The sequence below is a fragment of the Nycticebus coucang genome, chromosome 9 (genome assembly GCF_027406575.1).
Source record: "Nycticebus coucang isolate mNycCou1 chromosome 9, mNycCou1.pri, whole genome shotgun sequence".
NCBI classification, from domain to species: domain Eukaryota; kingdom Metazoa; phylum Chordata; class Mammalia; order Primates; family Lorisidae; genus Nycticebus; species Nycticebus coucang.
Window position 1 is genome coordinate 5,259,216 of NC_069788.1, and position 19,506 is coordinate 5,278,721.

At 40.0% G+C, this 19,506-nt stretch overlaps 1 pseudogene across 1 annotated transcript; it reads right to left on the reverse strand.

Moving 5' to 3' along the window:
• Positions 1 to 931: 931 nt before the first annotated feature.
• LOC128594480 (RNA-binding protein FUS-like) lies at positions 932 to 2,665 on the reverse strand (annotated as a pseudogene). The gene has a single exon (XR_008382568.1). The product of XR_008382568.1 is annotated as an RNA-binding protein FUS-like (transcript).
• Positions 2,666 to 19,506: the final 16,841 nt, after the last annotated feature.

The following is a 19,506-nucleotide window of genomic DNA, read 5'->3' on the forward strand; positions in this document are numbered from 1 at the left end:
GAAAGGGGGATCTTGATAGATGTGACTAAGGACCTTGAGATGAGGAGATGGTTTGTGGAATACCTGGGTGGACCCTAAATGCCATTATGGGTGTTGTTCAGGGACAGAGTGGCATCACTCAGGAACGCAGCAGCCCTGGCAGCTGGAAGAGGCAGGGGTGCCCCCCAGAGTCCTGGAAAGTGCCATGTGCTGCCCCGCCAACACCTTTGTTTTGGACTTCTGCCCCCCAGAGAATAAATTTCCATTGTTTTAATTTTGTGGCAATTTATCACAGCAGCCACAGAAAAAGGCAACCTCAATGGCTCACACAGTACGGCCCCCTCAGCACGGTGGACGCAGCTGGCATCACTGCTGAGTGCCCAGCCTGCCCCCAGCAGAGTCCTGCACAGACCTGTGAGGTGGGGCCAGACTCGGAATAGCCAGTGACCTGGTGGCTTCCAGCATGGAGAGGACATCAGTCTGTCCTGGTTAGAACAGCACTTATCCCACAATGGATCTGCCAGCAGCCTGACCCACTTGGCAAGCTTACTGAGTGTGTCACTCGGCATCATGGTATACCCTGGAACATTGCTTCATATCCCAAAACTCATTCTACAATGAAAAAAATTAGGCAGTGGTCTCACACCCAGGGGATCTGGTCATCTTTCCATGTGTCGCTCAAGACAGAATAAACACTGCATCAAATAAACCCGAACGAAAGAGTTTAATATAAATATAACATAATTGATAGATAAATTTTAAAATTCTATTTCCATTTTATTTTATTTATTTTTTTATTAAATCATAGCTGTGTACATTAATGTGATCATGGGGCACCATACACTGGTTTTATAGACCGTTTGGACACATTTTCATCACACTGGTTAACATAGCCTTCCTGGCATTTTCTTAGTTATTTTTTTTTTTTTTTTGAGGGGGAAGGAACAAAATATAACTAAAACCATGGTTTTTAATGGGAACCAGAGGTAGGGTTACAATCACATAGTCGGACACAAAAACCCATAGGTGATCAGGAATTGAAGGTTACAAAATAACAAGGGTAACACTGGGTACAGAAAGAAAAGCTGTTCCAGAATCTCAGGAGCCAGCTAATATGGCCTCTCTCTACGATCCTGTCTGTGCTCGTCCCTGGAGTCCATCTTGCCAGGGCCAAAGCCGCCTCTGTCCCCACCACCCCGGCCCCCTCGGAAGCCCCCACGGTCCCCACCACGGCCCCGGTAGCCGCCTCGATCATAGCCTTCTCTGCCACCACGACGATCATCTCCATAGTTACCCCCCATATGAGAGCCTCCTGGTCCACCTCCTGGGCCATCTGGTTTAGGAGCCTTACACTGGTTGCATTCATTCCTCCAAGAGAAGTTCATGTTCTCACATGTAGGATTAGGACACTTCCAGTCCCCAGCTCGCTGCTGTCCTCCACCACCACCACCTCCACTGGGAAATCCTCCTCGGCCACCGCCACCACTGCCACCACCTCCATACCCTCCACGGCCCATGGGTCCTCCTCGCCCTCGGCCTCCCCGACCATTGCCACCACCCGGATTGAAGTCAGCTCGGCAAGTTGCAAACGAGACCTTGATAGGATTCCCGGAGAATTCTTTACCATCAAACCAGTCTATAGCTGCCTTACCAGAAGGTGGGTCATCAAAAGAAACCGTTGCCTCTCCTTTCAGCTTGCCAGTTTCCCTGTCTTTGTACAAATTAATCATGGGCTGTCCTGTTTTCTTGTTTGTCTTAATAATACCGATCTGTTTGAAGTAATCAGCCACAGACTCAATTGTAACATTCTCACCCAGGCCTTGCACAAAGATGGTGGTGTTGTCTGAATTATCTTGTTCGGAGTCATGACGTGATCCTTGGTCCCGAGGGCCACCAAATTTATTGAAGCCACCACAGTCACTTCCGCCCATGCCGCCTCTGCCTCCACGGCCACCTCCACGACCTCTGGGTTCATAGCCACCACTGCTGCGGTTGTAACCACCGCCACCACCCCTGCCGCGCCCCCACGGTCCTGTTGGCCTCCCCCGTAGCCGCCGCCACCACCACTCTGGTCCTGACTGCCATGGAGGACTGATCTTGGCCATAGTTACCTCCACCACCCCCTCCACCACCTCCACTGCTACTGTTGTACTGGTTCTGTTGTCCATAGCCCTGAGGGATTATAGCTTTGCTGTTGCCCGTAGCTCTGCTGCTGTCCGCCATAGCCAGACTGTTGGCCACAGCCCCCACTTGGGGGTTGTCCATAGCTGCTGCTCTGAGAACTGCCACCATAACTTCCCGAGGTGCTGCTAGGAGCCGGTTGCTGGCCATAGCCAGGATAGGAGGACTGCTGCCCATAAGATGACTGGGAACTCTGGCTACTGCCATAGCCACCAGTTGAGCCATATCCCTGGGGAGTTGACTGAGTACTATAGCCTGTGTTCTGGGTCTGTCCATAAGAAGAACCATAGCTGCTCTGGCCATAGCCTGAAGCATCTGACTGGCCATAACCACTGTAACTCTGCTGTCCATAGGGCTGATTGCTCTGTTGGGAGTAGCCCTGCCCAGGCTGGGTGGGGTAGGCCCCATAGCTTTGGGTTGCTTGTTGGGTATAGTGGTTTGAGGCCATGTCCGCGCACGCGCGCACCGGCCGACGAGCAACAAAATTCCAACACCGCGGAGTACCGACGCCTCGAGGACTGAACCTTCTTAGTTATTGTGTTAAGACATTTACATTCTACATTTACTAAGTTTCACATATACCCTTGTAAGATGCACTATAGGTGTAATCCCACCAATCCCCTCCCTCTCCTCCCTTTCCCCCTTCCCCCTATTCTTGGGTTATAACTGGGTTATAGCTTTCATGTGAAAGCCATAAATTAGTTTCATAGCAGGGCTGAGTACTTTGGATACTTTTTCTTCCATTCTTGAGATACTTTACTAAGAAGAATATGTTCCAGCTCCATCCATGTAAACATGAAAGAGGTAAAGTCTCCATCTTTCTTTAAGGCTGCATAATATTCCATGGTGTACATATACCACAATTTATTAATCCATTTGTAGATCGATGGGCACTCGGGCTTTTTCCATGACTTAGCAATTATGAATTGGGCTGCAATAAACATTCTGGTACAAATATCTTTGTTATGATGTGATTTTCGGTCTTCTGGGTATATGCCTAGTAGAGGAATTATAGGATTGAATGGCAGATCTATTTTTAGATCTCTAAGTGTTCTCCAAACATCTCTTCAAAAGGAATGTATTTCCATTTTCACAGCACAGAAGTCAGTAGGGCAGGGTGGAACACTGTGTTCAGCTCAGGGTTCCTTCCCTCAGCTCAGGGTTCCTTCCCTCAGGTTCCCTTCCCTCAGTCTTCGTGTGCAGCTGCAGACACAAGGTCACAGAAAGATTTCTCAGAGGGTTTCACGGAGGGAGGGGGCTGCTAAGAACCCAAGCCTGGAGGCAATGGCCATCCAGGTTAGCCCACACTCTACTGATGGGCACTCATTTAAATTGTCTCACTTAAGAGCAAGGGATTCTGAGAAACTTAATCTAAGTCTGTTTTCAGGAAGATAAGAAATGTGTCTTTGAGCTTCTAACCATTATCTGCAACACGCCATGTAGTCTGTCTCCCTGAAATGTGTGGCCTTTGCTGTCAGTGAAATGTCTTAGGGAAGGTTGTGATGACCCCAGCTTAGAGAAAACAGTTTGAGAGGCCGTGACAACCTTCCCTAAGACATTAGGGAAGATTGGAAAATTGATTCTTATGATGTTACACAAATGTACATTTTGTTTTGTTTTGTTTTCATATTTGCAATTTTGTGCTTTGCTTGTTTAGAGATCTTACTACCCAAAGAAGGAAAGTTTCCCCTGGGGGATACAAGAGGGTTTCACTGCTCTTGAAGTAAAAATGGCCACCTAGGATTTAGGGATTCATTTGCCATTCAGCAAATAAGCAAAGAAGGGAATAATTGCATCAGCTGGGTGTTTCCCAGGGTAAGGAAGCAAGGTCTACATCTAGAATTCAGATCCTCTTTGGTGCTTCCAAGTAGCCAGTGATAAAATTTTATGAAACTAATTTATAGCTTTCATATGAAAGCTATAACCAAATTATAGCCTAAGAATATGGGGAAAGGGAGGGCAGGGGAGGGGGGAGGCTGGATGGAGGGAGGGTAATTGGTGGGACCACACCTATGGTGCATCTTACAAGGGTACATGTGAAACTTACTACATGTAGAATATAAATGTCTTAACACAATAACTAAGAAAATGCCGCGAAGGCTATGTTAATCAGTGTGATGAAAATATTTCAAATTGTATATAAAACCGGCGCATGGTACCCCATGATTGCATTAATGTACACAGCTATGATTTAATAAAAAAAAAATTGTGGATGACTTTAGCAATCCCAAAGAGACTACACTACCAAGGGTTCAAATCTTTCAGGAATAAAGGTTTGGGTTTCTCCACCATGTGACAAATTCTCTCCAGTTTAAGTAATGACTGAGGCAAAGTACAATTAGAATAAACAGTGGCAAAATTAAGTTTTGTGATCAGTTGTAGGAACAAGATCTGAGATGGTTTTGCATATTTCCCCTGCCTTATGTTTGTATGTGTATTAAGCAAAAAGTTTTCCCTCTCTTTTTCCTTTCCTATTTGATAAAAAGAATATTAATGATTATAAAATTTGTAATTTATTCCAAAATGTAAAAGATATCAAGGTGGGATTATAACTGCAGTAGAAAAGAAATGAACAGGATCACTGGATGGATACAATGAATACATTTTGGATCTTCTCCTCTAGGAGAGGCAGCATGTTTTTATCTATATGAGGGTGAGCTGTATTGGACAGGTTGGTGTATGTTGTTTTACTCTGGTTTTTGTTTTGGGAGTGAAACACACAGAAGATTGTGGGTGCTGGGTGCCTGCACCGCTGATGGTGCTGATACTGTTCATCGTGCTTTGCACGCATCCCTGCCCCATTTTGTCCCCGCTCCCATAACACCTATCACAAGGCTAGTGCTAAAAAACACATTTACAAACTTCCTGAAGGATGGAGTCCTGGGTCTGGTTTATATTCTACCAATGACATGCATGTGAGTGAGTGGGGTTTTTGGAGGAGAGGGAACTCAAAACAGCTGAAATGGACTTAGTGACCTCTAGATTCAGCCAAAATAGCAGCACATGGATTACAGAATACAGTGGTGGTCCCTGACTTCTGTTTCTCCAGCATAACCCCATTAGACTAGCACATAATTTCCTCTATTAAAACGTGTTCTGCTTGAAAACACTAGTTTCTGTTTTCTTCACAAAACACTGAATATGAAGTCAGACAATTGGGTTCACAAACTCATCCTAGAAAAAGTGCTATACATCTCATTGCTGATTATCACAGTCACCTTTGAAGTACCACCTTGGGAAGCTATGCCCTGATGCCAGCACCTAGTCCACCCTTCAAAGCAATTTTTCTAGGATGAGTTCATGAACTTAAATGTCAGACCTGGTATGACAGATCAATATAAAGAAATTTCACAGACATGTAAATGAAGTACAATGTAATGTGAAATGCTCTAAGAATCCATAGCACCACAGTCTCATACAGCTCCTGTACTGTGAACATGGTCATTCTTTGCTATACTTTTTCCCCTTGCTGTGCCTGGCACTCTTTAAAAATATTAAAAGAAATGTTTCTCAGTATTTGAAGGGTTGTCAGATAATCAGTGTAATTTGGGTGTCCACATGCCTTAGCATCACCTCAATTCCTACACCTCTAATGTCTTACTTCTCATTTTTCTTAAGAGCTGAAGACAAGTCTGGAATGCGGATAGTTTGAGAGTTGATTCTAGAATTTGGAGTGGGTGTGTGAAGAGGGTAAGAAAGGGAAAGATGGGAAGCAAATGAAGGCATATTTAGGCTGGTGACCACTGTGAACCACTGAAACACAATTCTTCTAGGAATCCTCTGAGGCACCATAAAGAAATTCCCCTAGAATCTTATACTTCTGGGATGAGAAAGACTGGCATTTGTGTACAGTTTTCTGTCCCTTGTTGGTTATCTGGGAGTATTACCTGCACCCTCCCTCTGACCCTGGGATATGCCTATTTTCAGGATGAGAAGCCCCATGGCAGTAAATAGAGAGAACTACCAAAAATGAGCTTGAGCTGAGACTTTGCTGTTGGTCATGGAAATGAGAGGTAGGCTCTCAATGAGGGAGTGTGATTCTGGGCACCAGATACTTGTACAGCTGATTTTACTCTTAAGAACCTTTTTTTCTTTTTTCTTTTCTTTCTTTTCTTTTTCTTTTTTTTTTTAAGATTACTCTTACTCTGGTTTGTAGTGTAAGCTCTAGTATGTATAGTTGTTTATGATATTCTCTAGGCACAAAATTCATTGTGTAGTCCAAAGTGTTTTTCATCCAAGTAGTGTTATTATTAGCTGAATACTTTTTTTTTTTCTTTTTTTTTTTTAGAGACAGAGTCTCACTTTATGGCCTTCGGTAGAGTGCCGTGGCATCACACAGCTCACAGCAACCTCCAACTCCTGGGCTTAAGCGATTCTCTTGTCTCAGCCTGCCGAGTAGCTGGGACTACAGGCGCCCGCCACAACACCCGGCTATTTTTTAGTTGCAGTTCAGCTGGGGCTGGGTTTGAACCCGCCACCCTCGGTATGTGGGGCCGGCGCCTTACCGATTGAGCCACAGGTGCCACCCAGCTGAATACTTAAAGAATTTTATGAGACACCACTTTATCATAAGTAATCACAAAATACAGTGGATTTAATACTTAAAAATTGCCAAGATATAGATGTACACATAAAAAATCTTGTAACAACAGTGCCTCACTTCATTTCTATCCATCCTCAGTTCAGAAGCAATCATTTTTAACTATTTCCAGATTGACTTTTTGGGGGTGCTTTTCTTTTATTTCTATTTCTAAATGATAAATATGTTTTCCTAAATTTGCCAACTTGAGACATTACACTGTGGAATGTTCCTACCATCACAGATGAAGATTCAGCCCAGTTATACCCCACCTACCTTTTAAAGTCTAAATTATATATTTATACCTCTACTTATTTTCCTATGGGCTAAAGGAAGTATCTTTTGATTTCACACTTTGCAAGATGTGAAGAATATAAATGCCCCAATTTTCCTTTTTTTCATTCCTTTGTCCAATTTCTATTTTGTGTTTTTATTTTCAATTTTACACTGTCAATAGCAACATTTACATTCTATTTTGCTATCATAATTATCCTCCATGTTTTGTTTTCAAGTTTATTCTAAAAGTTGAAAAATTTTAAAAAGCCCTTTTTCTTAGACCATGTGAATTCTGTCATGTTCAGAGCCAAGCCCTGTTTTGTGATCACATTTCCTTTTTTATTCAGCTTTTGTTTTTCTGATACTTTTGGGTTGCCTTTTTTTTTCTTGAATTTTCCCTCAAATTTTTGTATGCCTCAAGTACACTATAAAATCTACAAAATCTCCTTTGTTTCGGGATATCCCAGTGCAAGGTATGCAGACAGACTTGCTCCCAGGTTTTCTGGTACCACTGTCATTCTAAAATTTGCATTCATTGTTCACAGGGGTTGAAACTTCCACTTCTTGGACCAATCAATGTCTCCTTCCTTGTTTTATTCTGTCACTTTTCTAGATTATATCCTTTCATAAGATAAGTTACATAGGTGGTATATTTTGTGAGTACTTACTTCACTCAGATTGTCTTTACTCTACCTTCACATGTGCTTAATAATATGGCTAGGTGCAGAATTCTAGGATGTACACCGACACTTTTTCCTTAGAAATTTTTGGGAAAAATTCCATTATCTTTTTGTAACTACTGTGGTTTAGAAAACAATCAAATATCAGTCTGGATTTCATTCCTTGGCTAATGGCCTGTTCTCCCCTGTATGACAGCTTTCATCATCCTCAGGTTTCTGAAATTTCAGAATGACTCATTTAGGGATGGTTATTTTTTCATACCTTTTTCTGTATATATGGAAGTGTCTTTTAATTTGGATAATAAGTTCCTTTTCAATTAAAGACAACTTTATTCTATTTCTCCTAAAATTCTTTCCTCTTTCAAATTTTCTTTTTCTAAAAATACTATAATTTGGATGTTATAGTATAGTATCTAAATTGATCCTTTATGTCACTTATATTAATATGTCGCTAATGTTTTTGTCATTTTTTTCTCCATATCCTAGGAGATTTCCTTAACTCTGTATTTAAATCCTCTTGAATTTTTGTTTTATCAATCACATTTTGAATTTCTAAGAATAGTCATATTCTCTGATTATTTATTTTTTCCATCATATCATCCTATTGTTTTATGGAGGGAGCAAATTTTCAAATATTTCTAACATTCTTAATTAGAGAATTTTTCCAAATTAGTTTTGAGCCCTGAATTCTCTCTTTTTCCTCTAGGGTCAAATTTCCAGCCTACCTACCTCAGACTTTTATTTCTAAACTGTGTATTCTACAGGTACCATTCATATTGAACATGACACCAGACAAAGGTTGATTCAGAGCTGTGTGTTTACTGCAGAGTGTGCTGGCTGTGAACTTCATGTGACAGGCAAGGAACCGGCTCTTCCACTGGGGGACCTGCTGATGCCAGAATGTGGGGTTCGTAATTTGAGGCACCAGTGCCTATACTAGTTGCCCTAGTTCAAGCCATAATTATTTTTAAAGACAAAAATCCATTTTTTTCTTCAATGAGAATGTAAGAAGTGAAGCTTAAGTGTTATAATACTATGCATTTTGTGGATAAATGTGACAGAGGGGAATTGGGGTTTAACTGTCCTTATAGGCTTTTCAAACCCCCTTTTCTGAACATAACTTCTCACCCCAACAATCTACTAGTCTGTCATTTTCTGGGGCTGTAGTGGGAAGGCTGGCTCCCTCCTTCACTATAGCTATCCCTACATGTGGTTCAGTGGCAGTTTTCTTTACTCTGCCTCATGATTCAATAATTAACCACCTGCTTTCCATCTTCCAGAAAAGTACTGAAATCTCTTATCTCCTGTGGCCTCTAGCATCCTTCCTATTGTTGTGGATTTAGGCAATTTACTAATCTTTCACTGTCTTTTCAATAGAGCCTGAAGAAGGATAAAAATAAATAGGTGAGCTCATCCTACTGTCTTGAGTCAGAAGACTCTTCAATGCCCCTTAAAAAAAGAAAACATTCTTGGCTAGATGCAGTGGCTCACACCTATAATCCCAGTGCTGGGGTGGGGGAATTTCTTGAGGTCAAGAGTTCAAGACCAGCCTGGGCAACATAGCAAGATAACCTTCTACAAAAACCAAGAAAATGGAAAGAAAATGTTCCTGAACCAATGGGGATTAAAATCTGACCACTGATACAATCTTGAAAAAGTTACTTAATGTTTCTGGGTCAGTTTCTTTATATGTAAAAGGGGATAATAATATCTAAGTCAAATAGCTAGTGTATGAGAATTAAATGAGAAAAATGCACACAAAGTATTTAGTAGAGTGTCTTCATGGTATTGCTTAATAAAGTAAATTCCTTGAATTTTTCTTGGTATTGCCTTAGAAGTCATCCTCAGATTTAGTAAAATTGTTTTGTTTTTATTTTTTTAATTTATTTTGTGGCAGTAATGGAGAAGATTGAGAAGTTGGCAGGATTATTATTCTTTCCACAGTCAAGAATTCCCACAGAATTCTTGTATTTCAAAAAGAAATTGAATTACAGTTTTATTCCATGAGTGATCCATAATCTGCTTTTATGATCATCTTCAAAAGGGTTATGATTCCCCCCACCAAGAAACAAAACATTCATTATTTATGTCAATATCATGATGTTCTTGTTTTCTAGTCACAGCTTAAATCTTACTTCTGAAATGTTTCTGCTATAGTTAGAAAATTGCAGAACTTTTCTTGAAAGTCTACTGTATTAAGCGTTTCAAGGTAACATCATATACTGTGTATATTAGTGACTTAGAAAGGATTCAGCGCATCTTTACTTACGCAGCATGTCTGGCTTATTATGACTCATCACAAACTAACTACAGTGACCCTCTGAATTTGTGGCCCCTTTACAAAATATTTATAATGAAATACAAATAATAAAATCTCCTTTGCAGAAGGAAACCCTTCAATTAAAGAGTTATTGGGACATTAATTGTACCTCTGCTGTCCTGACATTATTGATTGTGAATTACTATGCTATAATTTGAATTCAGGCAAAAGAAAGCAATGTAGGAAACAGTCTGCTTTCTTAATCGATTCCTGAGGCACTGCAAAGTTTATTTAATTGTAAAACAAATTTAAAGAACTTTTTATATTAGCTCTTATTACTTTATGTTAGGAATTAATTTGGACTTGTTATAAAACAGTGGTGGAATAGCTCTGGCTAGAATAGCAAGAGCGATAATGAGATTACGGGCTTACGGTCAGGCACTGCGACAATAATAGAAATTAATGACTTTAAATCCAGAGGGGCCTGCCATGGATCCCTGGATTAAAGAACATCACTAATACTGTGCCCATTCCTGTACACATATGTAACTCCCTTACGTTTGAATGTGAGTGCTTCAGAAAATTTACTGATCGTCTCAGAGATGTTAAACTAAAAGAAAGGCTATCGCCTTATGGATGCTGCTGCCTATACACGACTTTTTTGTCACATTTTAAAATTTCATTATAAATCATAATTATTAAAAAATAGAGTTTCTTTCTTTAGAGCAGTTTTAGGTTCACAGCAAAACTGAGCAGAAAATACTGGGTCCTAAGCAAGTCAATGAAATTTTTGTCATTGCTTAGTTATGTACCCAAATGATAATAAATCCATAGATGTAAAAAAGTCCATTTTTACAAATTAAAAAAAAAAAGAAAATACAAGGTCCAGCCCTTTCCCACCAGACACCTCGTCTTCCCCACCACCCACATCCTGCACCAGAATCGTACAGGTAGGTACAGTGAGCCTACATGGATTTTAACAAACCAATCATCACCCTAAGTTTGTAGTTGCATTAGAATTAAGTGTTGGGGTTGCACATCCCTATGGGTCTTGACAACTGTATGGCAGGAGCTACCACTTTAGCACCATGTGGAATAGCTCAACTGCCTTAAACCCCCTGCGCTCTGCCTATCCTGGCTCCCCATCCGCAGCCTTTTGCTGTCTTCATAGTCATACCTTTTCCAGAATGTCAAGCAGGTGGAATTATACAGTACGTGATCTTTTCACACTGGCTTTTATTTCACTTAGTAATAGGTACTGAAGGTTTCTCCATGTCTTTTCACATCTCAATGGCTCACTCCTTGTCACCACTGAATAATGTTCTATCATCTGAATGTCCTACAGATTACTTATCCATTCACAGACTGAGAGACATCTTGGTTGCTTTCAAGTTTTGGTAATTATGAATAAAGCTGTTATAACCATTTGTGGGCTGGCATTTGTGTTAACTTTTCAACCACTTTGGGTAAATATCAAGGACTGTAATTTGATGTAAGAATATTGCTTAGTTTTCTAAGACACTTCCAAACTGTCACCCATCGTGGCTGTGTCATTCTGCATTCCCACCAGTGATGAATTAGACTTCCTTTTGCTCTCTGTTCTGGTCAGCACTTGGCACCATCAGTGGTGCTCCAGATTTTGGCCATTCTAATGGGTTTATAGCAGAATTTCATTGTTGTTTCAATTGCATTTTCTCATGACTTATGATGTGGCGCACCCACTCATCTTTCTGTTTGCCATCTTTCTCTCTCTTCTTTGGTGAGGTGCCTATTAAGTCTCTTGCATATTTTGCAGCTGGCTTCTTCATTTACTCATTGTTGAGTTTTAAGACTTCTTTGTGTGTTTTAGGTAACAGTTCTTTATCAGACATGTCTTTTGCAAATACTTTCTCCTAGCCTGTGGCTTATCCTCTCATCCTCCTGAGAAATTATAGTTTTGAATTAAGTAATTTATTTATTTATTTATTTTGAGACAGAGTCTCACTCTGTTGTGCAGGCTAGAGTGCCCTGGCATCATAGCTCCCAGCAACCTCAGTCTCCTGACTCAAGTGATCTTCTTGCTTCAGCCTCCCAAGTAGCTGGTACTACAGGCACTTCTACAATGCCCAACTAGTTTTTCTATTTTTTAGTAGAGATGGGGTCTCACTCTTGCTCAGGCTGGTCTTGACCTCCTCTGAGTTTAAGCATTCCACCTGCCTCAGCCTCCCCAAGTGCTAGGATTACAGCTGTAAGCCACCATGCTCAGCTAATTTATCATCTCTGGAGCAAGGGTGTCTAACCTGTGGTCCGTGTGTTGCATGCTGATTTTGTAAGGACTTTTTTGCTTATCTGTCGTGCCTGATATCACAAAAAGTATGCAAAGGCCCTTTTTTGTTGTTAATCAGCTTTTGTGAATACAATTCTTATTCTTCCAATGTATGGAAAAGGAAAAAGAAAAAAGATTGAACACCCTTACTACAGCATACAAAATGGACAGAAAATATTCTAAAATTTTGCATGAAGGCAATATCACCTGCTTCTTGGAATAGTCGATCACAAACATTACTTATTCTTCTTATCTTTTTCATTTAGACAATTAGTTTCATTTTGACATTGTTGGATGAATCATCATTTTTGTCCCATCAGTGTGTTGTAGACAGGCCAAGGGAAAGGGAAGGAGGAATAATTTTTTTTCTAGTGAGAAACTGAGATGGCTTAGCTCATCTCATATTTCATTTTTGTACATAAAATTCATGTCAGTTTTCCCACTTCTCTATTATAATTGAGTGGTCAGGGGCCAAGGTTATTGTTACTTTTTTTACAGGTATCCAGCCAAGTAGTTTTCACTAAAGCCCATGAAAGAGTACATTATAGATGGCAAAATATTTTAAGCAGCAACTTTGTAATTATTTTCATTAAATTATTTAATTATAAAATAGCAGGTCCCTAAGCCAAGAAAATTCTCATTTAGTCCACTTATGTATAACAAAGACTGTTAATGTTCATTAATACCCACTTTCTCCTCCTCTTTCCGGACACACATTTCCTGCATTCCTCACAATGACTGAGGCTGGTCAGGACCGTACATGTGGAAGTAACAGGCTCTAGTCCCAGCTTGATTCATGAAGCCCCCTCCAGGTGAACCCCCACTCTCTTTCCCCCTCTGGATGTTCATGGCTAAAAACGTTGGCATGTATATGAGGATGGATTCTGGTTCCCCGACTCATCCTTGGGAAGAAAGCTGCCTGCTTTCTGAACTGAACTGTGATTAGAGCAAGAAAGAAACTTTCATTGTGATAACTGCTGAGGTTTGGGGTTCACTGTTACAATAGTCATCTTACCCCAATAAAGTAAAAAGTCAAGTTATCTTGGAGAGAACAGAGAAGAAGACATAAGAGGTAAAAAGAAAAGACAATCACTGGCTGAAGTCCAGTTACAGTGTTGATCCAGGCCATGCTGAGTACGGGAGATGAAGACATTTTCAATTATTTAGGCAGAAATTTAGGTTCCACCATGAGGATTCACATCGGACAGAAAGCAAGCAAGGGGTCTGAAAGTGCCAGAGTGTCCTTTCTGGCAAATGTTGAGAATTTTCCTTGTATGAAGATATAGATCCAACTGACGTGATTAAAATGTACAAAACAATCACATCCAAACTTATAAAATGTATTCAATGTTAAATCCGAGGCTGATTTCCACGATATTGATGAGACTGCATGGCTGTGTGTGGATGCTGTATGCCCATGGTACCACTGACCGCCACCCTCCCAGCCGCTACTTAGATTTGCTCTTACAGAGGTGAGGTTTGTGCTTTGATTTTCTCAGCTGCAGACTAGGACCTGGAGAGGACTGATAATGTGTGGCCATTTGGCCTGAAGAGAGAAACAGGGACCCAATAGGGAGCATTTGCTGGCCGAGGAGGTCATGCTGAATTACGTCATACCTCCTGCCTCGCAGTTCACCGACCCCACCCCGTTCTCTAAGATGGGGCATTTCTTTAGTGGATGGGGCATGGTTTTGAAGATTGGCAGCTCGCTTATGAATAGTGAGATCTCAGGATCCTCAAAAACATGTGTCAATATTTAATTATCATTTCCCTGTTGTCGTTAGTAAGTGATTATAGAACATGGGTTGGGGGGTCAGCTATTTGAAGCAGAAGTCCTGGCTGTGACATCGGTGGGTGATATAAACGGGCCACATCACTCAACCACGCCTTAGTTCTGCAGGTTAAGATGAGGATTCAGTGAGATTTTGCTTCAAAAAAATACAGCCAAGGGCCTGGCATATATTAGATGTTCAATAAATAGTATTATTTATCATAGTTTCCATAATATTATTGCCACAATACTAATTCTTATTATTACTGTCATAGAATAACATTGCGTAATATTTTGACTTTCAACTTGTCTCAATCTAATTTATATTTACCAATAATTCTGGGAAGCAGAGTTCAAAGGGATCACCTTTGTTATCCATTGGACTAGGAGAGTATTTGGGGCAGTAGCCTCAGAGATGATTGATGAGTATATCATATGCAACTAGAAGAAAGGTCTTCTTAATCTTTCTAAGGAAATATAGAGAGCAGGTCACCCTGATCTAATGGGACTCCTTACCATTGTGGGGGTGGGAAAGCAACTGTTTTCTAGTAAAAGGAAAGAGCCAAGGGCAGCATGAGAAGGAATAAAAAAAAATGCAGATGTGTAGGTCATTTAATACTTTTCCCATAGATCTACTAAATATCCAGTATACCTTAATCCATTGCTCTAACCTTGGTCTATAAATTTTTCTTATATACATAATTATTGTCTGCTTTTTTTTTTTGTAGAGACAGAGTCTCACTTTTAGAATGCCATGGCGTCACACAGCTCACAGCAACCTCTAACTCCTGGGCTTAGGCGATTCTCCTGCCTCAGCCTCCTGTGTAGCTGGGATTACAGGCACCCACCACAACGCCCGGCTATTTTTTGTTGCAATTTGCCTGGGGCCAGGTTTGAACCCGCCACACTCAGTATATGGGGCTGGCACCCTACCCAGTGAGCCATAGGCACCACCCTATTGTCTGCTTCTTAAGATCTCTAGACGTGGCTAGGGAACTGTACTACCACCTGAAATTAATCTCTCAAAGGATTATTTTTGAACAGAGTAACTGTGACCCAAGAATTTTGTATCCTGCAAAACTAAGCTTCATAAATAAAGGATAAATAAAGTCTTTCCCAGATAAGCAAATACTAAAAGAACTTTTCACCACTTAACTTAAGAAATCCTTAAAAATGCTTTATATATTGAACAGAACAATTGATGCCCACCAGTGTTAGAAAACAGCAAGTTAAAACTCACAGCTCTTATAAAATAGTAACACAAGGGAAAAAATCCAAAGCAACTAGATAGGAATGAACATGATGACTTTACAATACCTCCCAGATCAATATTGCCATCGAATGCAAATGGTCTAAACTCCCCACTTGAAAGATATAGGATGGTAGAATGGATTAAAAAACATAACCTAAATATATTCTATCTTTGAGTAACCATTTAACTTGCAAAACCTTATAGACTCAAGGTAAAGGGATGGAAAAAATAACACCATGCAAATGGAAAACAAAAGTGAGCAGGACTAGCTATTCTTTTATCAGAAAAAAATAGATTTTAAAACAAAAACATTAAGAAAGACAAAAATGGGGTGGCACCTGTGGCTCAGTGAGTAAGGCGCTGGCCCCATATACCGAGGGTGGCGGGTTCAAACCCAGCCCCAGCCAAACTGCAACAAAAAAATAGCCAGGCGTTGTGGCAGGCGCCTGTAGTCCCAGCTGCTCGAGAGGCTGAGGCCGAAGAATCGTGGAAGCCTAGGAGCTGGAGGTTGCTGTGAGTCCTGTGATGTTACGGCACTCTACCGAGGGCAGTAAAGTGAATCTCTGTCTCTACAAAAAAAAAAAAAGAAAGACAAAAATGGTCATTATATGGTGATAAACAGATAGACGCAACAAGAAGACATAACAATCCTAAATAGACATGCAACCAAAACAGGAGCCCTGAAAGTTTATAAAGCAAATACTCCTAGACTTAAGGAAAGAAATAAATAGCAACATCATAATCCTGGGGACTTCAACACTGCCCTGACAGGTGGTCATCAAGGCAAGATCCTGAGAAATCAACAAAGCAACGCTGGACGTACAGAGTCCAGAGCACATGGACCTAACAGACATTTTCAGAACAGGCTACAAAAAGAACACAGAATGTACATTTTTCTCATGGAACTCTGTCCAAGATGGATCATATATTAAGCTACTAAATAAGTCTCAGCAAATTTTAAAAATTGAAATCATACCGTGTATCACCTCAGACCATAGGAGAATAAAAGTAGCAATTAATTTCCACAGGAACTCTCAAAACTATACAAACACATGGAAACTAAACAAGCTGCTGCTGAACAATCATTGGATCAATGACAAAAATCAAAAGATTTTTCAAATTGAACTACAAAAGTGACCCTTGTTACCAAAGCTCTGAGACCCGGAGACCAGTACTAAGAAGACGTTTCATAGCCCTATGGGCCTACATCAAAGAGACAGAAAGGTCACAAATTAACAACCCAAGGTCACACTTCAAGGAAACAGAAAAAAGAAAAAGCCAAACCCAAAGCCAAAAAAAGGGAAGAAATAACAGAGATTACAGCAGAAGTAAATGAAATTGAAATAAAAAAATACGAACGATCAATAAAATTAAAAGTTGGTTCTTTGGAAAGGTAAGCAAAGTTAATAGAATATTAGATACATTAACCAGGAATAGAGGAGAAAGGATTCAAATAAGCTCGGTCAGAGGTGAGAAGGGGCAATTACAGCTAATACCAAAAATTACAAGATTTGATTTAAGGTACTGTGAAAATCTCTATTCACACAGACTAGAAAATCCAGAGGAAATGAATACATTTGTGGAATCACACAACCTCCCAAGTTTGAATCAAGAAGAAACAGAGGGCGGTGCCTGTGGCTCAGTGGGTAGGGCGCCAGCCCCATATACTGAGGGTGGCAGGTTCAAACTCGGCCCCAGCCAAACTACAACAAAAAAAATAGCTGGGTGTTGTGGTGGGCACCGTAGTCCCAGCTATTCAGGAGGCTGAGTCAAGGGAATCACCTAAGCCCAGGAGTTGGAGGTTGCTGTGAGCTGTGACACCATAGCACTCTACCGAGGGCAACAAAATGAGACTCTGCCTCTAAAAAAAATCCTGACCAGCTCAATAATGGGTAATGACATTGAAACAATACAAAAAACTCTACCAACAACAACAAAAGAATACGCAGGGCAAGAGTATTCACAGCTTAATTCTACCAAATCCACAAAGAACTGACACCTGTCATACTCAAACTGTTTCACGACATAGAGAAGGAAGGAATCCTCCCTAACTCATTCCATGAAACCAGTATTACCACAACACCAAAGCCAGAAAAATACTCAACAAAAAAATAAAATTACAGATCAATATCCCTCTGAACATAGATGTAAAAATCTTCAACAAAATACTAGCAAACTGGATCTAACAAAATGTCAAAAAATAATCTATCAACAATTGAGGGAGTTTCATCCCAGGTATGGAAGGATGGTTCAACATACAGAAAACAGTAAACATGATTCAAGAGATAAACAGAATTCAAGGGCTGGGTGCTGTACCTCAGTGTTTAGAGTGCTGGCCCTGCACAAGAAGGGCAGCAGGTTTGAACTTTGGGCCTGCTTAACAAAAAAATAGATAAATATACATATTTATAAATAGATAAATAGAAAATAGATAAATATACATATTTATAAAAAAAATACAATCTCAGATGCAGAAATAGCATTTAATAAAATCAATCATCCCTTTAGCATAGGAGGAACATATCTCAAAATATTAAAAGCCGTATATGACAACTCAAAGCCAAAATCAGGCTGAATGAGGAGGAGTTGGAAGCAGACAAGGGTGCCCACTGTCACCACTTCTATTCAACATGGTCCTGCAAGTTCTAGCCAGGGTACCAGGCAAGAGAAAGAAGTAAAGGAAATTGGAAAGGAGGAGGTCAATTGCTGACAATATAATCTTAGTCTAGAAACTGTAAAGACTCCTGAGAAAGACTTCTAGAATTGATAAATAAATTCAGTAAAGTTTCTACAGGCTACAAAATTAATGTGCACAAGTCAGTAGCATTTCTGTACAAAAAAAAAAAAAAACAGTCAAGCTGAAAGTCAAATCAATTTACGATCAGTGCAAAATACCATTTACAATCAGTGCAAAAATAAAATACCTAGAAATGTATAGGCAGTTCCCAAGTTACAAATGTCTGACTCACACTTCCAAACAGAGGCTAATACAGGTAATAGCAACTAAAGAACAGACCTACAGAACCTACTCATTTGTAACCAGGGACTGCTTGTGCTTAACCAAGGAGATAAACCATCTCTACAAGGCAAAGTATTTATAACTAAGACCCAAGAGGCAAATACACATATCACAACAACAAAAATAAATAAGGCTTAATTAAACTAATTTCTTCACAGCAAAGGAAATGATCAAAAGAGTAAATACATAACCTCCAGAAAGGAGGAAAATATTCACAAACCGTACATCTGATGAAGGACTAATATCTAGAATTGCAAAGAACTCAAAAACATCAGCAAGAAAAAATTAAGTAATCCCATCACAAAGTGGGCAAAAGACATAAACAAATTTTTTTCTGTAAAGGGAAATGAAATAGTGTCTTTTGCAGTAACTTGGACAGAACTGGAGACTATCATCCTAAGTATGCTTATCTCAAGAATGAGAAAACCGGCGTCACATGTTCTCACTTTATAAGTGGGAGCTAGATGATGGTATGTGTGGTCCTGCGGTATATAACGGACACTGGGAGCTAAGAAGGGGGAAGGGGCAAGGGAGTGAGGAATAAACCCGCCATTTAGTGCCATGTATGCTATTCTGCTGACGGGTACGCCCAAAGCACTGACCTGAGCATGGTACAATTCATTCCTGTGACAAAAACCACTTATACGCCTCTCTATTGAAATTAAAAAAGACTTATTTTGAACAGCTTCAATGATGATTAAAATTACAACAACTATGCAGCCATCGTCCTGTCCTATTCAGATTTTAAGTCAGAGGGTTCCTAATTGTAACCACAATTTATGTAAACATTTGGTGGTATAATTTTGGAACAAGAAATTTCCTTGCCTAGAAAAAGAGTGCTTATGCCAGAACCTAGATAATATAAAAACAGCTTTGCCTATCATTTTTATACTAATTATACTTTACACTCTCAGATTACTCGTGAATGTTTTCATCTAACAAGTACTTAATGAATTCCTTATCCATACCAGTTATTGTGTAAGCCTCAGAAAGATTACCATCTATATCCCAAACTTTTGAAGACTGGCAAAGAAACCATTAATTATGTTATAAAGGTGCTGAAATTGAAGTCCAGACAAAGATGAGAAAAAGAACCACTTCATAAAATCCTGCTCTCATTTGTAAACAGCTTTTATGAATCTCTGTACATTTATATAGGTTCTCTCTCTCTCCCCCCTCTCAGGAAATATCTATATTTCCTGAT